This window comes from Canis aureus, chromosome 29, assembly GCF_053574225.1.
Source record: "Canis aureus isolate CA01 chromosome 29, VMU_Caureus_v.1.0, whole genome shotgun sequence".
NCBI lineage: Eukaryota > Metazoa > Chordata > Mammalia > Carnivora > Canidae > Canis > Canis aureus.
The window spans coordinates 13,949,854-13,969,424 of record NC_135639.1 but is presented as its reverse complement, the minus strand read 5'-3'; the positions used below and the strand labels follow the sequence as shown (position 1 = coordinate 13,969,424).

Genomic DNA, 19,571 nt, shown 5'->3' with positions numbered 1-19,571 from the left:
CCGAGGGACCCCGCCCCGGCCTCCACGGCGGGTCTCTCTCCCCCGGGGTCCCGGGAGGGCGGGCAGGGGCCACACCGCGGACGAACCCGGAGCGGCCGGGACTCCGCGGGATTCCACGCTGGCCGCGGAGGCTGCAGTCGCGCTTTTCCATATATGGGTTCCCAACCCGGCCCTCGTGAAAAGTCTGAGAATAACGGCATTAATAATGCAGAGCTTCGGCGGTCAATGATTCATCCTCCCTGTCCTCTGGCTCCGCGCCACGGGCACCTGTTGGCCGCTGGCCGGGTGGCTTCCGGGGCCCGCTGTGCAAGGAGGCGATGAGGGTGGTGATGAGACCCCAAGGACCACCGTTACTGGGCCCTTCCGTTATGCCTGGCCCTCTGCTAAGTGCTTAAGAGCCTTATCTCATTTGCTCCGCATAACTCTCAGAGCTGGGGACTAGTGGTCCCCATTTTGCAGAGAAGGAAACTGAGGTTTAAGGGATTTCAGGGATGATCCCTAGAACAGACGTATTAAGTAAGCGACCAAGCTGGGATAACGACCAGCTGCCCCTCACACCCAGAGATGGGCCACAGCTCTCAAAGGGTACAGAATAGAGGCTTCATCCTACAACCAGGCTATGGAGGAGGGGGAACAGGGTGCTGCCGGGAGAGCCCAGAGACCAGCCTCTGCTCAGAGAGTGATGTTAGGGTAATGAGTTAAAAGGATAAACTGGCTCTCTGTCTGCCTGAATTAAAAATCCACAACACGCAGTCTCTGGCTGTACATGAGACCATGAGCTAATATTTAATCTCTCTGAGCCTCAATATCTTCATCTGTGAAATGGGTAGGTGAGAACCCACTTCGTAAGAATGAAGAAGGCTAGATGAGCTGATGCACGTAGCATGCACTGCTTGGGGGTCTGGCACATGGTAAGCAGTCCAAAAAGTATTAGGTATTTTTTTAAATTTTTATTTATTTATGATAGGCACACAGTGAGAGAGGCAGAGACACAGGCAGAGGGAGAAACAGGCTCCATGCACCAGGAGCCCGACGTGGGATTCGATCCCGGGTCTCCAGGATCGCGCCCTGGGCCAAAGGCAGGTACTAAACCGCTGCACCACCCAGGGATCCCCAAAAAGTATTAGATATTATTAAGTCACAGGCACCTTTTTACAGTGGACAATGGCCGGTTGTTCAGGACAGTGGGCAATGACGGACACTCCCAGGGTACAGAACACTGTTTTTGTACAGAGTGCCCCCCTACCAGGACTACTTGCCTGCTGAGACAATACCCCAGTATCTCAGAAGCAGACTCAAGACACGGCCCAGAGGCCAAGAGCACACGGCACCCAAATGCAGGCCGGAGAAAGGATCTAGGCGGTCGCCCAGGTGACGAGACTAACCCTGCATCAAGGCTCCTAGCTTGCCTTCCCAGTTCTGCTCCTGTATCTCTGCTGAGGGAGGCTGGCCAGGCTGAGGCCACATGGATCGAGGCAAAGAGGACAAAGACAGCCACCAGCATGTGTCCACTGAGCACCAGGGTCACACAGACTCGTACCTAACCACTGAGGCCAGAAAGAGTTTTTTATCTACCACAGTTCTTTTTTTTTTTTTTTTTTATTTATGATAGTCACAGAGAGAGAGAGAGAGAGAGAGAGAGAGAGAGAGGCAGAGACACAGGCAGAGGGAGAAGCAGGCTCCATGCACTGGGAGCCTGACGTGGGATTCGATCCCGGGTCTCCAGGATCGCGCCCTGGGTCAAAGGCAGGCGCCAAACCGCTGCGCCACCCAGGGATCCCTATCTACCACAGTTCTGATTAAGTCTGCGTTCAAAACCATGCTGGGCTTCCCGTCATCTACAAGAAAATCCCTAACTCTTCAGCTTAATGTTCAACACCTTTGACAACGTGTCTCGTCTGGCATCTCTCTCCCGAGAAGTCTTTCTTCCACCAGCCTTCCTCGGGCATGGTTACAGTCTCTGTCTCCACGTTGGATGCCCTCTTTGCCTCCCTGGTCTACCTGCCCCCCTCCAGGCATCCTTCAGGGCCCCAGTCGGAGGCCCCCACCCTACCTCCCAGTCTCCCATAGTAATCTACACACTCACACGTCTTTATTTTTCTCCTCCTACCCTGCTGCGTCGCAGCTCAGCACTCAGAAGCCTCCTCTGTCTATCTGCAGACATGCCCACCTTCACATCCAGGGCTGACCTTCCTCTGGGGCTGCAGACCTCCTGAGAGTCTCCCAGGGCAGCTCCCGGGCCCTTCCCATCCTGCCAAAGCCAGCTCATCCTCTGCCGCCCTCCCTCCTGACTGCAGGATCCCTGTAAAGGCAGCATTGCCCACAAGCCACCGAGCCACACACCAGGGCATCGGCTTTCACTCCTATTTGTGTCTGTCTGAATTTGGTCAATCTCCAAGGCAAGCGCTGTCCATCTGCCTGTGGACGTTTCCTCCTCCACCTTCACTTGTCCACATTCCATCGTGTCTCACTGCCTGTGTGTCTACAGGGCCACCCTGCTGGTGTCTCGTCCCTGTCCCAGCTGTCTGTCCATTTACCGTGAATCTGGTCTGCCCTGCCCACCCACCTCGCTGCTCCATCTCCCCTCACCCCTCATGACTTCTTTCAATCCCTCACACCCACCTCTGCCTCTTGTATGCCAGGATTCCAAACGCCTTAAAATGTGTTTGATGTTTGGACCACTTCGCCCTCATTCTGACACCAGCAGCCACCTGGAGAACTCGGAATGAACCTCTCCACTCCAGGAAGCTTTTCCTCCCCCGTCACCACCATCCTGGCTTGTGTGCCCATCCTTAGTGTCCTCAAGGCACCCTGTCCCTCTCCATCAGGCTCCTGGCCCCCAGCATCAAGACATTGGCCTTGGCAGCCTGTCAGAACTAGCAGGAACCCCGCAGTCCCCACCCTCCTGCCACCTACGGTGGGAAGGCCTGAGGGCCATCTGCCCTCTCTGCTGACACCCAGCTGCAGTGACATGAGGGCACGTGAGGACGATGGGGAATGACATGTGGGCCCTATGCTGCGGGCAGAGAGCAGAAGACAGTTTTGATTTTCAGGGAGCAGGAAGGGCAGTGCACACTCCGCCTGGGGTTTATCCTCAGGGCTTTACCAATTATCACACTAATTAGAAATCACCCTGGTGAGCACACACTCAGCCAGCCGGGGGCCTAGGTGGGCGTCTGCATGCCTGGCCTCACCTACTTCTCGTGGCAGTCCTCGCTGTTTTATGGCAGAGCAGATGGAAGCACACAAAGGTCGAGACACCTGTGCAGGCTTCCTCTGACCACAAACAGCATGGCCTGTCCCTGTCACTACCGAGGGAAGGGCTCCCACTGTCCCTCCTTGATGCCCATAGTCTCCTCACCAATAGCAGCATGAGATCTCATCACTCCTCTGCTACCAGGTCCTATGTGAATTGGCCTCCTGATGCCTCTTAATTCTATCTCCTTCCACTCTCCCATCCCTCACGCCCAAACACACATGCCATCCATGAGAACATGCCAAATCTCACCCCACCTCAGGGCCTATGCTATAGGTAGTGGTCCTGCCTAGGACAGTCCCCAAGACATGCACAAGGCTCGCTCCCTCACTCACTTTGGGAAATGCCATCCCCCCCACCCCCCACAGATGGTTCTAAGACTGCTATCTCATCCCCACGGGAAAGTGAGCTCCATGAGAGTAGGATCTTGGATTGTGCTGCTCACCTCTGTATCCCCAGGTCTAGAACTGTGCCCGGTGCATGGCAGGTGCCCAATAAATGCTTGACGGTGGTTGGACTGGTTCCATCAGTGAAACAGGAGCACAACAGGCTTCATCCAGCTGGGAGGACCAAGTCCACCGTGAGGACATCACATTGATTCCTGGCGGCTCTCATGGCCATTTTAGAGCACATCCATCCTCATGGCGGGGGGCGGGGGGGAGGTCACTCTGCAGCAAGTCCCCTGCAGCCCCCCTCCAATCTCCCCCTTCACAGTACTCCATGTGGACCCCCTTCAGCACAGTCCGTAGGATCTCTTCTCTACCTTCAGGACCAGAGGGACCCAGGCTGTGGTCTGTGGTGGTGGGCAGCGAGAACGTCCCCACTTCCTCTCATACCAACCTCAGTCCGTCTCAGCTGGTCATTTGAGTCCCCAAAAGGGGCCCAGCCCAGAGCCAAGTCACCAACTTCCAGTACCCTCGTGCTGGTCACTCCAGCCACATGGGGCTATCCTCACGTCTCCAAAACACCAACACCTCCCTGGAAGCACATTCTCCACCCCTTTTCTGTAAATCTTTCTCCTCCTCTAGGTCACAGCTTAGATGTCATTTCTTCCAGGAAACCACTTGGCCCTCCAAGACAGCATGAGGCCCCGACTCTGTCCTCTGGGCCTGACTCCCCATGCCCTGCTATCACACTGCTATCACAGCTCTAGGTGACTATTAGTATTAACCCATTGTATAGATGACAAATGGAGCCCCAGAAAGGTGCAGCTGAGAAGCTGCAGAGCTGAGACTGGGACTCAGGTCTTTCCAGTGTCAGGTGGTCCATCTCCCCCTCCAGCTGCCAGCTTCCCACAGTTGGCCATGTCCACAACTGTAGCCCCCAGACCATGGCATAGTGCCTGGAGCAGAGTTAAATCTAAAAAGGAAGAGCCCCTCAGCCTCAGGCCCTCACCTGACTCATTTTCTCTGAGTTCCTCTTCCCCCACCCACAGATACTCCCTACAACAGTCCCCTCCTTATTCTGCAGGCCCCACACAAAGATGGACCCTCTTCCCCTCCTGATGGATCTGCCACTGAAGCTGCTGATCCTGAGGATGCAGCAAGAGAGGACAGGACAAGTGCAACACAAGCAAGTAGAGTGGAGAAGAGTGTGGGGTCACATGGAGTCAGTCAGGACCAGAGGGACCCAGGCTGTGGGTCCAAATTGCCAGGGACCCAGGCAATGTCCAAATCTGGGCTGAGTCATTCCCTGCCCCCGTCAAGTGACCCGAGGGCACACCCGTCTGGGTCTATTTCTTCATTGTAGAAGAGGTTGATAATCGTAGGCAGGATAAATATGCGAGATAATATATGTAAAACACTCAGCATAGAGTTGGGCTACCTATGCCACAGTAAATAGGACTTATTATTTAATTCGCAAAATGGGACCACAAAAATGCCTATTCCTTGTGTATCATAAATTACAGAATGGATCTAGGCAAACAATTGGGGGGTAGGTAAAAGACACATGAAAGATACGGGGGTGAGTGGCTTTTTAAAAAAATGTTTATCCAAAGAAAGGTTTATTTTTTTTTAAGATTTTATTTATTCATGAAAACCCAGAGAGAGAGGCAGAGACATAGGCAGAGGGAGAAGTAGGGAGCCCTCCCTCACAGGGAGCCCGATGTGGGACTTGATTCCTGGACCCAGGATAACACCCTGAGCCTAAGGCAGTCACTCAACCACTGAGCCACCCAGGTGTCCCACAAAAAAAAAGTTTTCTTTAATTTTGAGAAACACTGATACTAATCCAAATCTGAGCTTCTATGCAGGAAGCCTCCGGTAAAAGCTGCTTTGGATCTTTATGACACGCCACCAGAATTTTGTCTATAAAGTGAATATCATAAAAGTGACTCCTTTATAACAGGATCAAGATTCAGATGAGCTAAGACAACATGAAAGCTTAAGGGAGGGCCACCAGGGTGGTTCAGTCGGTTGATTTCGAGTCAGGTCAAGGTCCTGGGATCAAGCCCTGCTTCGGCTCCATGCTGAGCAGGGAGTCTGCTTGAGGATTTCCCTCCCTCTCTGTCTCTGCTCCCCCCCCCCCACTCATGAGCACACGCATGCTCTCTCTCACTCTCTCTCTCTCAAATAATTAAATAAGTCTTAAAGAAAAAAAAAAAAAACTTAAGGGAAATCCCAGGCAATAGGTCAAATACATCTTAAAAATCCAAACTCAGAGCTCAATCGTGGTATCCAGTTTATACATCCTTTTCCCTTAGATTTCCACCCCATCTGGTGTGAATCAGCCTCTCCGTTAGCATTCCAAAACACACTTCACATACACAACATGGGTTGCCACATGATTCTTCCCGGAGAAACATTCGAGTTCCACAGGAAATTATTTCTCAAAATAGCACAATCACTCAGGCCTGCAATGTAAACTTGAGGAATGCCTGCTCAGGTAATGAAGGGTCATCCAAATATTTTTTTCCAAGTATTTCAAACAGCAGAGCAAACGTCTGTGGCCACTCTCACAGCCGTAGTCTCAGCTCTGGCTCTGCAAGCTCCTGGCTCCTAATGAGATGGGACGTTCTGGAAGCCACATATGAAGGAGGACAGAGCAGAGTGAGATGAGAGACCGGGTCAGAGAAGGAAAACTGGAATGATCGCGTGGCCAGGAGAGCTATCTATATTGCAAGAGCTGCAACTAACTGTAGATTGTTAGAGCCAAAAGGTTTCATGTCACAGAGAAAAATTACTTCTTGCATCTTCTCGAGCTTGTAGCCCAGTGCCTGGCTCACAATAGGTGCTTGATACATGTTTCTTGAAGAAATGAATGAGTGGCCAAGCAAATAAATAATGGAGTGGCAACAGGGGCTCAAAGGAAGAGGCTGAATCTCTTGTTCAAAGCCATACAATTATGGTCAACCCCCTGCTTCTCAGCTCCGTTGGGCTCTCAGTGTCCCCCCTGCCAAAGGCCCAGCAGGAGGCTAACTGCATTTGATTGCTGATGACTGCCTGCCAGGGACACGAGAAAGTATTCGGGCCCTTTCTAGCTCTGCGGAAATGAATACGGTGATGACTAGTGATGTCTGGCCCTTGCAGAGTGCAGACTGAGGCATCCCTGTGATGCTGACCCCCAGGATCCCTTCCCTCCACCTTTCTAGAATTCTATCCCAGGCAAAGAGAGCATTCTGCCCCAGGCAAAGATAAATCTGAGCAGATCCAGCCACCTGTAGTCTCAAATGCCCAGAAAAGTCCTTGAAAAAAAAAAATCAAATCTCTCCTACCTTGGTGCTGCCTGGTTACCTGCCATCCTAGAGTGGCCTGTCTGGATGGTTCTACTCCACCACAGAACATTGGCACACCCCACATAGATGTGCGAGGCTGTGCTGCACCCCCTGGTCTGCACCGTTGTGTGTCTTCCTCCTGGTGAAAGGGCCCTGGTCACAGCATTTGCATGGAGAATAGAGGAAGGCAGCACCGGGCTGAGGGAAAGGTGATCTGTTGTTAGGTCACCAGGTTCCTGAGCTCAGGCTTGTGAGAGCTTGTCTCTGGGTCTCACCCATAAAGTGGAGAGGGACCATTAAGTCTTCGCTAAGAGCCCATGAAAAGATGTCCTTCACTTCTGAAAGCCATAGACTAAGGAAGAATGATTTGATAAGGACTTTAATCATGAGATCCATTCACTCCTTCCATAGATATGTACAAGGTTTTACTATGTACCAGGCACTATGTTCTAAGCTTGGAGGAAGCCAAACAGCCAAAACTTATATTCTTGGCCAGAAAGACTCTGCTTTTATTCTGGGGAAAGGGTAGCCACTGACCACCCCCACCATACAGTTCCAAGCTTTCAGCATCCTAAAGCCCAGCTGAAGGCCCTTAGAACCCAGACTAAGAATCAAACTCCCAAGTCTCCATTGGTTAGCAACTAAACAAAATGGTGGCTTTCCTATGGGTGCCCTTGGCAGAGGTGGCCAGGCCATGTCAGGAAGTGGGTTGTGAATGGTGGGGCAAGGGAAGGCTCTGGCGTCAGGCAGGGTGCCCCGGGCAAGTTAACCAGCATCCTCAGAAAGCCTGCCTCTCTGGAGAGAGAACAATGAATGGACACAGTGCCCTAGAGTGCTCAGACAGTCCACTCAGAGCAGAGCTACCCACGCGGCAGGTGGGCCTGACACGAGCAGAGCCACTGCACCCAGGCCGCCGGCCCACCTGCACCTCCCCTAGGCCTGGCCCCAGAGGCCTGCCCATCCTCACTCCCTTTACTGCAACATCCCACCTCCATTTGCTTGTGATGGATTTCCATTCTGGATGGTGCTCCAGGCCATCCGGGAACAAAGTAGAGGCATCTTGACCAAAGCGAGATGATGGAGGAGTGGGGGTTCTTCAAGGACTTTGCGATTCAGGAAAAAGAATAGGTTGTGGCTATAAAATATCTTCAAAATCCTGTCTCCTCCCCTGTGACTTTGACTTTGGCCTTTTTCCTCGCTAACAAATGCATGATGAGTGTCACTTCTCTCAAGGGCCACCACCATCACACTAGCACAGACCAGCCCCTTCATGTCTCCTCAGCTTCCCAGGCCCTCCAGCTGCCCTCTTGGGCCTCCTTCAGCTCATCCAAGGGATGCCCGGGAAGGTGGTCAAGATCGACTTCTCTGCTCATAATCTTCCAAAGATTCCCCGCTAGAGTTCGGATCAATCCAAATTCATTTCTAGGCCTACCAGGCCCTGCAGTATGTGGCCCTATCCACCCTGCTGGCTATATCCCACTCACACACCCAGTCTCATCCCACCACTCCTGGGCCTCCAGTAACCCACATGATACATTTACAATTAGAACAAGGAATGCCTTCCTCAAGACATTTTACTTCTAACCACTGGGAAACCAACATAATATCCTGACTTAGTCAAAATAACTCACTCATTTTCTCTTCTAGAAAATGGAGGTGTAAAAAAAAAAAAAGGCAAAAAAACCATGTAGGTCCACGATGTCTAAGATATCCCCCCAGGATTGAACAGTTCACAACCTGAACAAGTGTACCCAGTAACTGGACACTACTCTGTCTCCTGTGATTCTTTAGCAGGACCAGTTCTTCCTGCCTCATCGTTTGCTGACCTCCGTCCTCACCTCTGCCTCTGCTTAATATCATCCAACTGAATCACCTTAAAAGTCAGCGCCCCGGGGAGGCCTTCTCTGGCCCCCTCTGAGCCTTTCCCCATTAGGCTGTGGCCTTCTTGTGTGCACTCGTAATAATGAACATATATTAAGTACTTGCTGTGTGCCAGACATTGCTCTGTTACTTCTACTGCCCTATTTGATCTTCACAGCAATGTAGAGGAAAGATCATTGTCCCCATTCTACAGACAAGGAGACTGAGGCCTTCCATAATTCCCCAAGCAGTAAGTGGCAGGGTCAGAATTTGTACCTGGGCAGTGTGATCCGAAGACAATGTCCCAGTCTATCTATCCTACACGCCATGGAGAGCAGTGCTGGACTGTGTCCTGGCACCTAGCACGTAGCAAGGCCTCATGAAATGTGTTGACTGAATGAACAAGTCACCCACTTAGAATGCAGAATTACAGTTTACAAAGCACCCTCACATCTACTCTCTTGATTAACTCATAAAATACTTGGAGAAGTGTCACTATTCCTGACTTTTTTAAGATGAGAACATTGGAGGCCCAGTGAAATTATAAGCAGCCTTGGCCTGAGGGCCCAATTCTAAGCAGCTGCTTTAAGCCATTTGTTTCTTTCAGATCTACTGTTTGGTTTAAAATTTTCATGTACATTCTATCCCATGATACATCTGCATCTGTATTTTGTTTTTGTTTTTGTTTTTTCACTCTCTCCCCTACGTTGTACCTCTCACCCTATGACTTACTCACTGCATCACTGGAAGCCCGGACCTCCCACAGGCCTTCCTCCCATTTTGCCCAAACCCTCATCGCCATTTGTATTTGTTTTCTAAGCAGAACTAACATCTTAGATATCTATTACTTGTCTTTGAAAAACCTATGTTGCTGTGGCAAGTTTCAAGCATCCACGAAAGTAGAAAGAATGATATAACGAATCCCCAGGTACCCAACATCCAAGCTAACCCAATTTTTAAAATCCAACTCATTAAGTGACATGGGCCATCCCAGGAAGCCATCAGAGTAGCTGTCATTCACTCATTATGTGTAAATATGCACATCTAATTTCCATAGCCCTCCCTCTGAAGCACAAACAAATACTGGCCCATATTTCAGATGTGGACATTGAGGGTAGTAAGGTTGGGTCACTTGCCCGAAGCCTTAGAGCTAGAAGGAGCGGAGCCAGGAGTCCCCTAGAACTGGCCAATTTCACCATCTGGAGGTGAAATACTGCTCCGTAGACAGGCATAACCAAAGTTCAAGGCAGAACTTGACCAGTACCCGGGCATATAAAATTTATAAGGAAAATGCTCTGGGCCTCACCTGCGCTCTGTCCCCTCCATCAGAAACCAAGGTCCTAAAGGACAGAGGGCCAGGAGCAAAAAGGTTAAGGTGCCTGAGTTTGGGAGTCGGGTTAGCCTTGGGTTTGAATTCTAGCCCCATCCCTTCTTAGCTCTACAGTCTTGGGTGAGTTACCGACCTTCTCGGCTTCACCTGTAAAAGAGGGTTGATAAACCCCATATCCTAGAGCCTCTGGTGCATTCCATCAGATAAATGCCTCTCACCTACCTTCCTCAACAAAGGAAGCTTCCCATCAACGCTGGTCACTACAAGTGGTTATTACTCATAACCAGCTCTCAGTACTGAGCCCGGCCTTTAGGAAAGAGGGTGCGCTTTTCCTAGGAGACTACTTTTCTTAATCAGCCTCTCCTCGGAATGTCTGTAGATTTGGGGGAAGACAAACAAATTAAAAGTAAAACGCATCAGCCTTCCCTACTCAGTCAGCGGAGGGATGGGGGCCACGTGTAAGAAGGCCGATCTGGTGGTCCCGGCGGCAGGGACAAAGGCGCCCTGTTGTCCCCGGGCCCTGCGCTGGCACACTGGCACACATGTGATGTTGCAGGGCACACCTGCGTGCCGCAGCGCTGGGGTGGCCAGCACAAGAGCTTCAGGCCAGGCTCATCCAGCCTCTCTCCAGGACCTCCTCCTAGGTTGATAAGAACCGGGAAGGCCCCAGGACACCTGGCACACAGTGTGCACTTTGCTAACGGTGGTGATCGCCGTGTCAGCAGTGGGACAAGCACCAGACCTGGCATCAGGACCCCCATCCCCAAGACCAGGCTCTGCTGTGCCCGTGCTGTGTGGCCTCAGGCAGGTGACCAAACCTCTCAGATGCCCAGTCTCCTACGATGCAGGTACAAATCACACTTATTCCTCGTGCCTCACTCCGCCTGTCACGGACCCGGAGTGGAATCCTAGCTTTGCCACTTCTGAGTTTGTGGTATTAATTACCCTAAACCTTATGTGCCTCCTCTGCCAAATGGGACTCATCGCCACGGCCTCCTCCCAGCTCAGAGGTGTGACAATGGGTGTGTGTAGGATGCCTGGCCGAGGCGCTGGCATGGAAGTGCTCAGTGGCAGAGGATGGGTGCCCCCCCGGCTAAAAACGACAGTGACACTGACTTTAGCCACCAGCAACCACCCTTCTGCGTTTGCTTATTTTATGCCAGACAATAAGCCAAGCACCTGGCCGGGGTAGGTCATTTCACGTTCCCAAGAGAGCAGCCCCGGTGGGAGGCGGGAGGGGAGAGAAGGAGAGGCCTCCTCCCATAACAAGCCTGCACCTGCGGTCTGCGAGGGGAAAACGGGGAGAAAGACGTTGTCCTGAAAGCTCTGGTTTGCTCTGAGGGTGGAAGATACTAAGGTCTGGGTCAGGGTGAGAGGGTCTCATTCATTTTACGTCTCCCAAAAAGTTGTGATTGTCTTAATTTTCTATTTTTTTCTGGTGTCCCAGTAAAGTTCTAAGGTTGGAGCAAGAGGAGAATTATTTTTAAATCAAAATATTGAACTTGAAAAAGTTAAGTTTCCGGGTTTTTTTCCAGAAACAGTGCAAATTGAGAATAAGAAGGAAAATAGACGAGGGGCGCCTGGGTGACTCAGTTGGTTAAGCATCTGCCTTCCGCTCAGGTCATGTTCTCAGGGTCCTGGGATCGAGCCCTGTGTCTGGCTCCCCACTCTGCAGGGAGTCTGTCTCTCCGTCTGCCTCTCCCCACTGCTGTGCGCTCTCAGGCTCTCTATTTAATAAATAAAATCCTTTTTGAAAAAAGAAGGAAAATAAATGAAGTAATAGGCTGCATAATAAGCGTGAGTGTCTGTGCACAAGTGTGTGTTTCTCAAAGTCCAGAGCTAAATACACAACGGTCACAAAAAATAGCTCCACAAAGAAAACAATTAAACAAGGACATGAAAAATTATAATTCTCACCAATAATTTATATGTGTGTATATAATTAAACACTGAGAAAACATGGCATAAATTATAAAACAATGAAACAATAGTATCTAATAATGATGAGATTGTGTTAAAGCTTATCCTTTCTTTGTTTAAAAAAAAGATTTTATTTATTTATTCATGAGAGACACAGAGAGAGAAGCAGAGACATAGGCAGAGGGAGAAGCAGGCTCCCTGTAGGGAGCCCAATGTGGGACTCGATCCCAGGACCCCAGGATCACACCCTGCGCCAAAGGCAGGCGCTCAACCACTAGACACCCAGGTGCCCCTAAAGCTTATCCTTTCATGCAGACATACATAATACTGTCATAAACTAAGCTTCACACTTTGAGAAAAGCATATGTAACATTAAAAGCACTTTGATCAATTAATCCTTCTCTTAGAAATCGATTCTAGGTCACAAGAAAACAACTATTTTTACGCACGTATGTTTCAGTGTTATTTCATGCAAAGAGTACAATTGAATAGAATTACAAATATAAATGGGAAGGCAGTACAGCAACATGAGAAGATGTCATAATATAATATTAAATTTTTAAAAAGCAGAAAAAGTCACTATACTAATGATTAACTGCTAAAATTACGCCTGCGTGTGGATAGATCCTGGCATCAGAAAAATCAACAGTTGTGCTAAGACAGAGGGATAATGAGGGGCATTTGGTCCTTTCCAGATGCCTTTAATGACCTGTCATATTTTCCTATCCCCCTCTTTCTCCAAGCCCTGCCAGAGACTGCCCCCCACCTTCCCTGGAAGGGCGGGGAGCTGCATTCTGCCTCTCAGTAGCTACTCCCACTCTGGCCATTTGATTTCGTTCCTAAATTGTGTTGCTGTTTCTTGACTCTGCAGCTCTCAAAACAAACCAGTGGTGTGCGTGTGAGATCAGAAGGCAAACAAGCTCCAGAAAACACAATCAACTCTGTGCGGGGGCCAAGGAATTTCACATTTGGACACGAAATGTCAGATCCCACAAAAGTCCTTCACAGGTCCCTCTGAGAGTGAGCTCAGAACGTCTGCCCTTCCCCAAGCTTGCTTGGCAGGGCACCCGGGCACCCCCTGGGAACCTGCCAATGCAGGGTGGGGCTTACCCTACCCTGTCCCAAGGCCTGGGCCATCCTTCAGCACGTCTTGGGTCACATGCTCCTTTAGGAATCTGACAAGCACTCACACTTTGCACACCATTTTGAGGGGTTCATAGGTTTACATGGTGGGAATTCGTTCGTTCATTTACTTACTCATGCATTAAAACAAGCAAGTATGAAGGGCCTATTATGTATCAGGCCAGGAGGGTAAATACGAGGGTAGAAAAACATGGTTCCTACCCTAGATGAGAGAGAGCATAGTGTCTAGAGGTAGACAGAAAACAAGAAAATACACTTTAAAAAATATTTTATTTATTTATTTGAGAGAGAGCATAAGCAGGGGGAGTGGCAGAGGAAGAAGGAGAAGCAGGCTCCCCACTGAGTAGGGAGCTCAACTTGGGGCTTGATCCCAGGACCCCAGGATCATGACCTGAGCCAAAGGCAGATGCTTAATCGACTAAGCCACCCAGGCGCCCCATAAATACACTTTCTAATAAACTGTGGTTGGTCTGGTCTAGGTTTATGTTGTGCCAATATCAAAAGCTACTTTGAGGGACACCTGATGGCTCAGTGGTTGAGCACCTGCCTTGGACTCCGGTCGTGATCCCAGGGTTCTGGGATCGAGTCCCACATCAGGCTTCCCACAGGGAGCCTGCTTCTCCCTCTGCCTATGTCTCTGCCTCTCTCTCTCTCTCTCTCTCTCTCTGTCTTTCATGAATTAATAAAATTTTTTTAAACATCTTTTTAAACAAAAGCTACTTTGTACTGAGCACTTATTAGATGCCAGGCATAGCTCTAGGCCCTCTCCATAGAGTATACAGTTCATTATGGATTATTGTGGGTTATGTTTAATTCACTTACACTCCTAACAACCCTAGAAGGTATAGCATTATCCTGCTTACAGATTAGGAAACTGAGGCATGGGAAAATCTCAATAACTTTTTCAAGGCTGGTCAGCAAAGAAGTTGGAGACCTGTGACCCCCATCAGAGTCAGGCTGGTAACCAGGCAGCCTCTGTCAAGATGTGGCTTGCTTATCCTGGGGCAGAGGGGCTTAACAGCAAAAGGAAGCAGACCCACAGGATTCCTCAGGCTCTCCCCACGAACAGGCACCCATGGTGTTCTGAATTATGCCTGCACTCTCTGAGCTGGGCTAACTGCAGGAGTCTCCCTGGGAAAAGCAGAGCTCATGTGGGGTGACGCTCCAGGTTCTGACAGGATGGAGGATCAGGCCCCAGATGGAGAACTGCTCACCTGGGGCTTGCTGAGTGCACTTGTGTGGGCCTCCAGGCTGCTTTCCCCAGGACACCTGACCTCCCTCTAAACACCCCTTCCCTTAAATGGCACGGACAACGGGAAGGCTCATCCAGAGTTGGGCTCACCAAGTCCACACACACCAGATAGGATTGGACAAATACAAAGTCCCGTTAAGAGACAGAATGTCTTTTTGGCTGAAGCTAGGGAGAAAGAAAGGCACTATCTAGAGCTCACAGTTGAAAGCACAGGCCTGGGTTTGATTTCCTGCTGTATGGCCGTGGGCCCTTCTGGTTACCACAGTGTTTTCATCAGTAAAATGGGGATAAGAACTGTACCTACTGTATAGGAGCATTATAAACATTAAATGAGACAATACTTGTACATAGAACAAGTGGCTGGCACACAGTTAAGTGCCAATAAATGTCATGTACTATTGATTACAGACAGATCTATATTAACATGTCTAGATAAATGCAAATCATATCAATCTACTTCTCTATTTCTCTATTATAGCTACACATGCATTTAAAAGACTAGAAGGAGGGACACCTGGATGGCTCAGTGGTTGAGCGTCTGCCTTCGGCTCAGGTCGTGATCCCCTGGTCCTGGGATCGAGTCCTGCAGCGGGCTCCCCGCAGGGAGCCTGTGTCTCCCTCTACCTATGTCTCTGCCTCTCTCTCTATGTCTCTCATGAATAAATAAATAAAATCTTTAAAAAATAAAAGACTAGAAAGACATTAACATAGTGGTAATCCCTGTATAATAAGCTTATGAGTGATTTTTATTTTTTTATTATGTCACCTCCCAAATTTTCAACAGATAATGTTTTTCTTTCATAATCAGAATAAAATCAATAAATGAATCTTTAAAACTGAATCAACAGAAGGGGGATAGGTGGGTTAAACAGAGGGGAGAGGTCAGAAAGGCATGCCTTAATGTCAGGTGCCTGACACCATTCAAGGAAGGGGGCACCTTGATTTCTAAACTTTGGTCTCCTTGGAAAGTTCTGAGTCATCCAAGTCAGAACCCAGGTTCCAACTTCTGAGAACATTGCTAACTCTGTCCACCTGCACCCCACATTTGGTCCCCTTCTCTACACGTGTCCAGGCCTCCTCACAGCAACGCCTGATGACGTCATCTGCCAGTTATGGCTCACTGACATGCCAGCCCCAGGATAGCTGCTTTACTGGGTGGTCTTTTAGTTCAGACCTAGAGAGAGCAGGTGACTTGCCCAGGACCACCCAGCCAGGAGGTGGCCTGGCTGGAATTCAAACGCACATCTTCTCACTTCATCTTCTCACTTCAAATCCATGGCTTATCTGTAGACTCATGACTAGCTCATGACCCAGAGAAAACAAGGGTTATAAGGTATATGGAGAGGGGCCAGGGGATGGAGTTTCTGTTTTCTGATTAGAATTCTTGCATGTGGATAATTTGGGTGTTAACTGTGTGTAATTATGCGTGTGTGTACACGTGTGCACACGTAATTATGTATGTGTTAGAGACAAAGAGAGAGAGAATATATCTATAAAATGTTTTTCAAAGACTAAGAATAGGTAGCAACACATGGAGTTTGCTCAGGTTCTTCAAAGTATCAGAAAAACAGAATTGAAAGTGAAAAAAAGTATTAAGAGAATGGATTCAGATGTGTAGAAAATAGAGAAACTGGGCCCCATGGAATGCTTTAGGATCAAGGCTCTGCTGATTCTAAGTCCTTGTTCCTGACCACAGAATCCTGGAAGTTCAAGATCGAGGAAATTTAGAGGTGACCCTGTTGAATCTTCTCTCCATGCAGAAAACCCATCTGCTGCTCCCCACACCATCTTGTTTGAATGCCTCCCCTGGTGGGAACTCACCACTTGAAGATCCCACATCCCACCACCTCAGAGTGGTGTCAGCAAGCTCTTCTTCTAATAGGTGAAATGTCTTCCTCATTACATCAACTTTTGGTCTTAGTTCTAACCTCTGGAGTAATAGGGAATCAACCTGCCCTTCTATCCCAGAGTTTCTGTATCAGAACAGGCAGGGAAAAAAACAAAACAAAACAAAACTACCCTTCCCTGACTCAGTGACAAGCAATTTGGAGATGGCTCTGTCTCCACCTCTGCTCAGTTACACTGTGGCTTCATGACCTCAGAAGGGCAGCAAGATGGCCGCTGCACTTCCAAACATCTAATTTAGCCCCTGCGTGTCCAGAGGGAAAAAATAGTAGGTCTTCTTGTGGGTCTTTCTTCTTCCCCATCCAGCCTCTCCTCACTTCCCATTGGACAAAACTAGACCACATGACCACTCTGGACAGGACAGTGGGATTATCTTCACTGGCTTAAATGGAGTTGGGTTTACTCCCAAACTGGAGACAGAGTCTCCTTCCGTGCATATGAGCAAAATTGTGCTCTTCCCAAAAGAGATAAGGTGGAAATAGATTTTGAGTCAACAACAGTGACTTCAACAGTATCCAGCACTCAGTTTGCAGAGTGGTAGACATTGCCTGAGGTGGACACCAGGATCTGTGCCTGCCCGAGATCCACTCCCCTTCTGCTGTGGCAGCACTTGATTTTGCTCCAAGGAGTTACCTCTCTCTGAGAAGTCCTGGTTGATCAGCTGCTTTAATTCTATGACCTGCCCTATATCCTTCTAGTACATTTTTTTATAGCTTCAATAGCCAGACCCAGTCTCTGTTGCTTGCAGCCAAAGAATTCTAACAAACCTGTAAGATCTCAGCCCCAAAGGCACTGAGATCTCCAGGGTCCACTCTTCTGGGTTGGCAGCAGCCCAGGATCTGACTCTGGAATTTAGAACCTGGAATCTGGAGAGTCTGGATTAGAATCTGAGAATCTAAGCAATCCTCTGACTAGCTGTGTGATTTTGTGCAAGTCACTCAACATCTCTGGTCAGTCAGACCCTGACATCTCTTTGATCCTAGCAAGAATTGTCAAACAAACAACAACAAAAACCAGAACAGCAACCACCAAACACACACAACACACACACGCACAGAAAACCCATACATGAATGTGCCCATCCAAATCAAGAAATACTGCAGTCAGAAGTCTCAATAATAATCTACAAATCACCATCTATTTGCCCAGTTAATTACCTAATTTCAAATCACATCACCTCTCTTTTTCTCATTTGTAAAATGAGGATATTAATAGCATTGCATAAGGGCTTTTGGATGATAATGTAGAATAATATTTGTAAAAATACTTTCAGGATACCTGGGTGACTCAGTCAGTTAAGCATCTGCCTTTGGCTCATGTCATGTTCCCAGGGGCCTAGAATCAAGCCTTGCCTCCTTCTCCTCCTCCTCCTCCTCCTCCTCCTCCTCCTCCTCTTCCTCCTCATGCTCCCTGCTCAGCGGGGAGTCTGCTTCTCCCTCTCCCTCTGCGCCTCTCCTTGCTCATGTTCCCTCTCTCCTCCCTCAAATAAATAAACAAAACCTTAAAAAAATACTTTCTACTTTATTTATTGCCACCACATGCAAGGAATCAATATTCCCAATATCTGCTGAAAACATTTGCTTATTTATAAGTAATAACTAAAAAAAATAGTAAAGTATAAGTATATATAGTCATCCTCTCCTCTCTCTGCCTCTAAAAAGAAACTTCTTGGGGTGCCTGGGTGTCTTAGTTGGTTAAGTGGCTGCCTCTGGCTCAGATCATGATCCCAGGGTCCTGGGATTGAGCCTCTCATCAGGCTTCCCACTCAGAGGAGAGTCTGCTTCTCCTTCTACCCCTACCCTCAGTTGTGCTCACTCTCCCACCCTCTCAAATAAATAAAATCTTAAATAAATAAATTAAGTAAGTAAAATAAAATAAAAGGATACATCTTGGGGCATCTGGGTGGCACAGCCAGCTAAAAGACCAACTATTGATTTCAGCTCAGGTCATGATCTTGCAGTGGTGGGATCAGGTCCCGAGTCCAGCTCCACGCTCAGCACAGAGTCTGCTTGAGATTCTCTCCCCCCTCTCCTTCCCGCTCACTCTCTCTCTCTCCCTCTCAAATAAATAAATAAATAAATAAATAAATAAATAAATAAAATCATTTTAAAAAATAAAAGCATGCTTCTCTGTGCATCCTTGGCATTTGAGTTTCCATGATATTAATGGAGAGAAAAGATGTAACAATGTGCACACACAACTGGAGAAGCCAGAGGCTAGCTGATGCATGTGGAAAAGAGAATTCTAATTCTCACCAGAGTTGGGTTTTTTTCACCAGAGTTTTAAAATGAAGAAGAAAAGAGAAAAAGAAGACAGCTTTGATCTAAAAGTTGAAGGTGGAAGGGAAAAAAAAAGAACAGGCGCGAAGAAAGTTTGCAAATCTGAAAAGAGAGGAGAGATGTTGGGGGCGGCTGCCGTGAATATGGAAAAATGAGAATGTGGGGAGGCAGGCAATAGCAAGAAAAAAGGGATTTTTTAAAGTTGTGCTGGATGCCATGAATGTCTCCCTTTGCACTTTCTGAGCAGACAGCAGGAAAATTTTAATTTGGTTTCAGTTATTTGGAGATGTTGCACTGATATTTCTCTGACCACTGTGGCAGCCCGGTTTTTTACGGTACCTGCAAATATCCGCTGAGCTCCTCATACACACCAGGCACTGCTCTAGGCTCTGAGTACACACGGCCCTTGCTCTTGCAGATCGTGTAGAAAGCACTTGGCTTGCCTCATTCTCCCATCCCGGTGGTGGCTGGACCCCACAGACATCCACAATCACTCCTCCCCAGCCCCTGGGCACTGTCTCAGATGGGGCCTTGGCCATGTCACTCTGGATTATTCTATCAGGTGATCTTCTTGCCTCTAGTCCCACCCTCACACCCAGTCCAGTTCTACACTCCTGTCAAAATGATTTTTTTCAAAATGTACATCATGATCATGGCTTGCTCCCATTTGAAACCTTCAACCTTGAATTCCTCCTCACCCTTTAAGATTTTTTATTTATTTGAAAGAGTGAGAGCAAGACAGATCACAGAGGGAGAAGAAGAGGGAGAAGCAGACTCACCATTGAGCAGAGAGCCCAATGTAAGGCTCGATCCCAGGACTGCAGGATCAGGACCTGAGCAGAAGGCAGCCATTTAACCAACTGAGCCACCCAGACGCCCCCTCCCCTTCCTTACCCTTTATAGGATGAAGT

The 19,571-nt window shown here is 48.6% G+C and overlaps 1 protein-coding gene across 3 annotated transcripts in view; it reads right to left on the bottom strand.

The window, feature by feature from the left end:
• Window positions 1–19,571, bottom strand: part of HSPA12A (heat shock protein family A (Hsp70) member 12A) — a 160,797-nt gene that overhangs the window by 66,680 nt on the left and 74,546 nt on the right. The gene's annotated exons all lie outside the window — the stretch shown is intronic.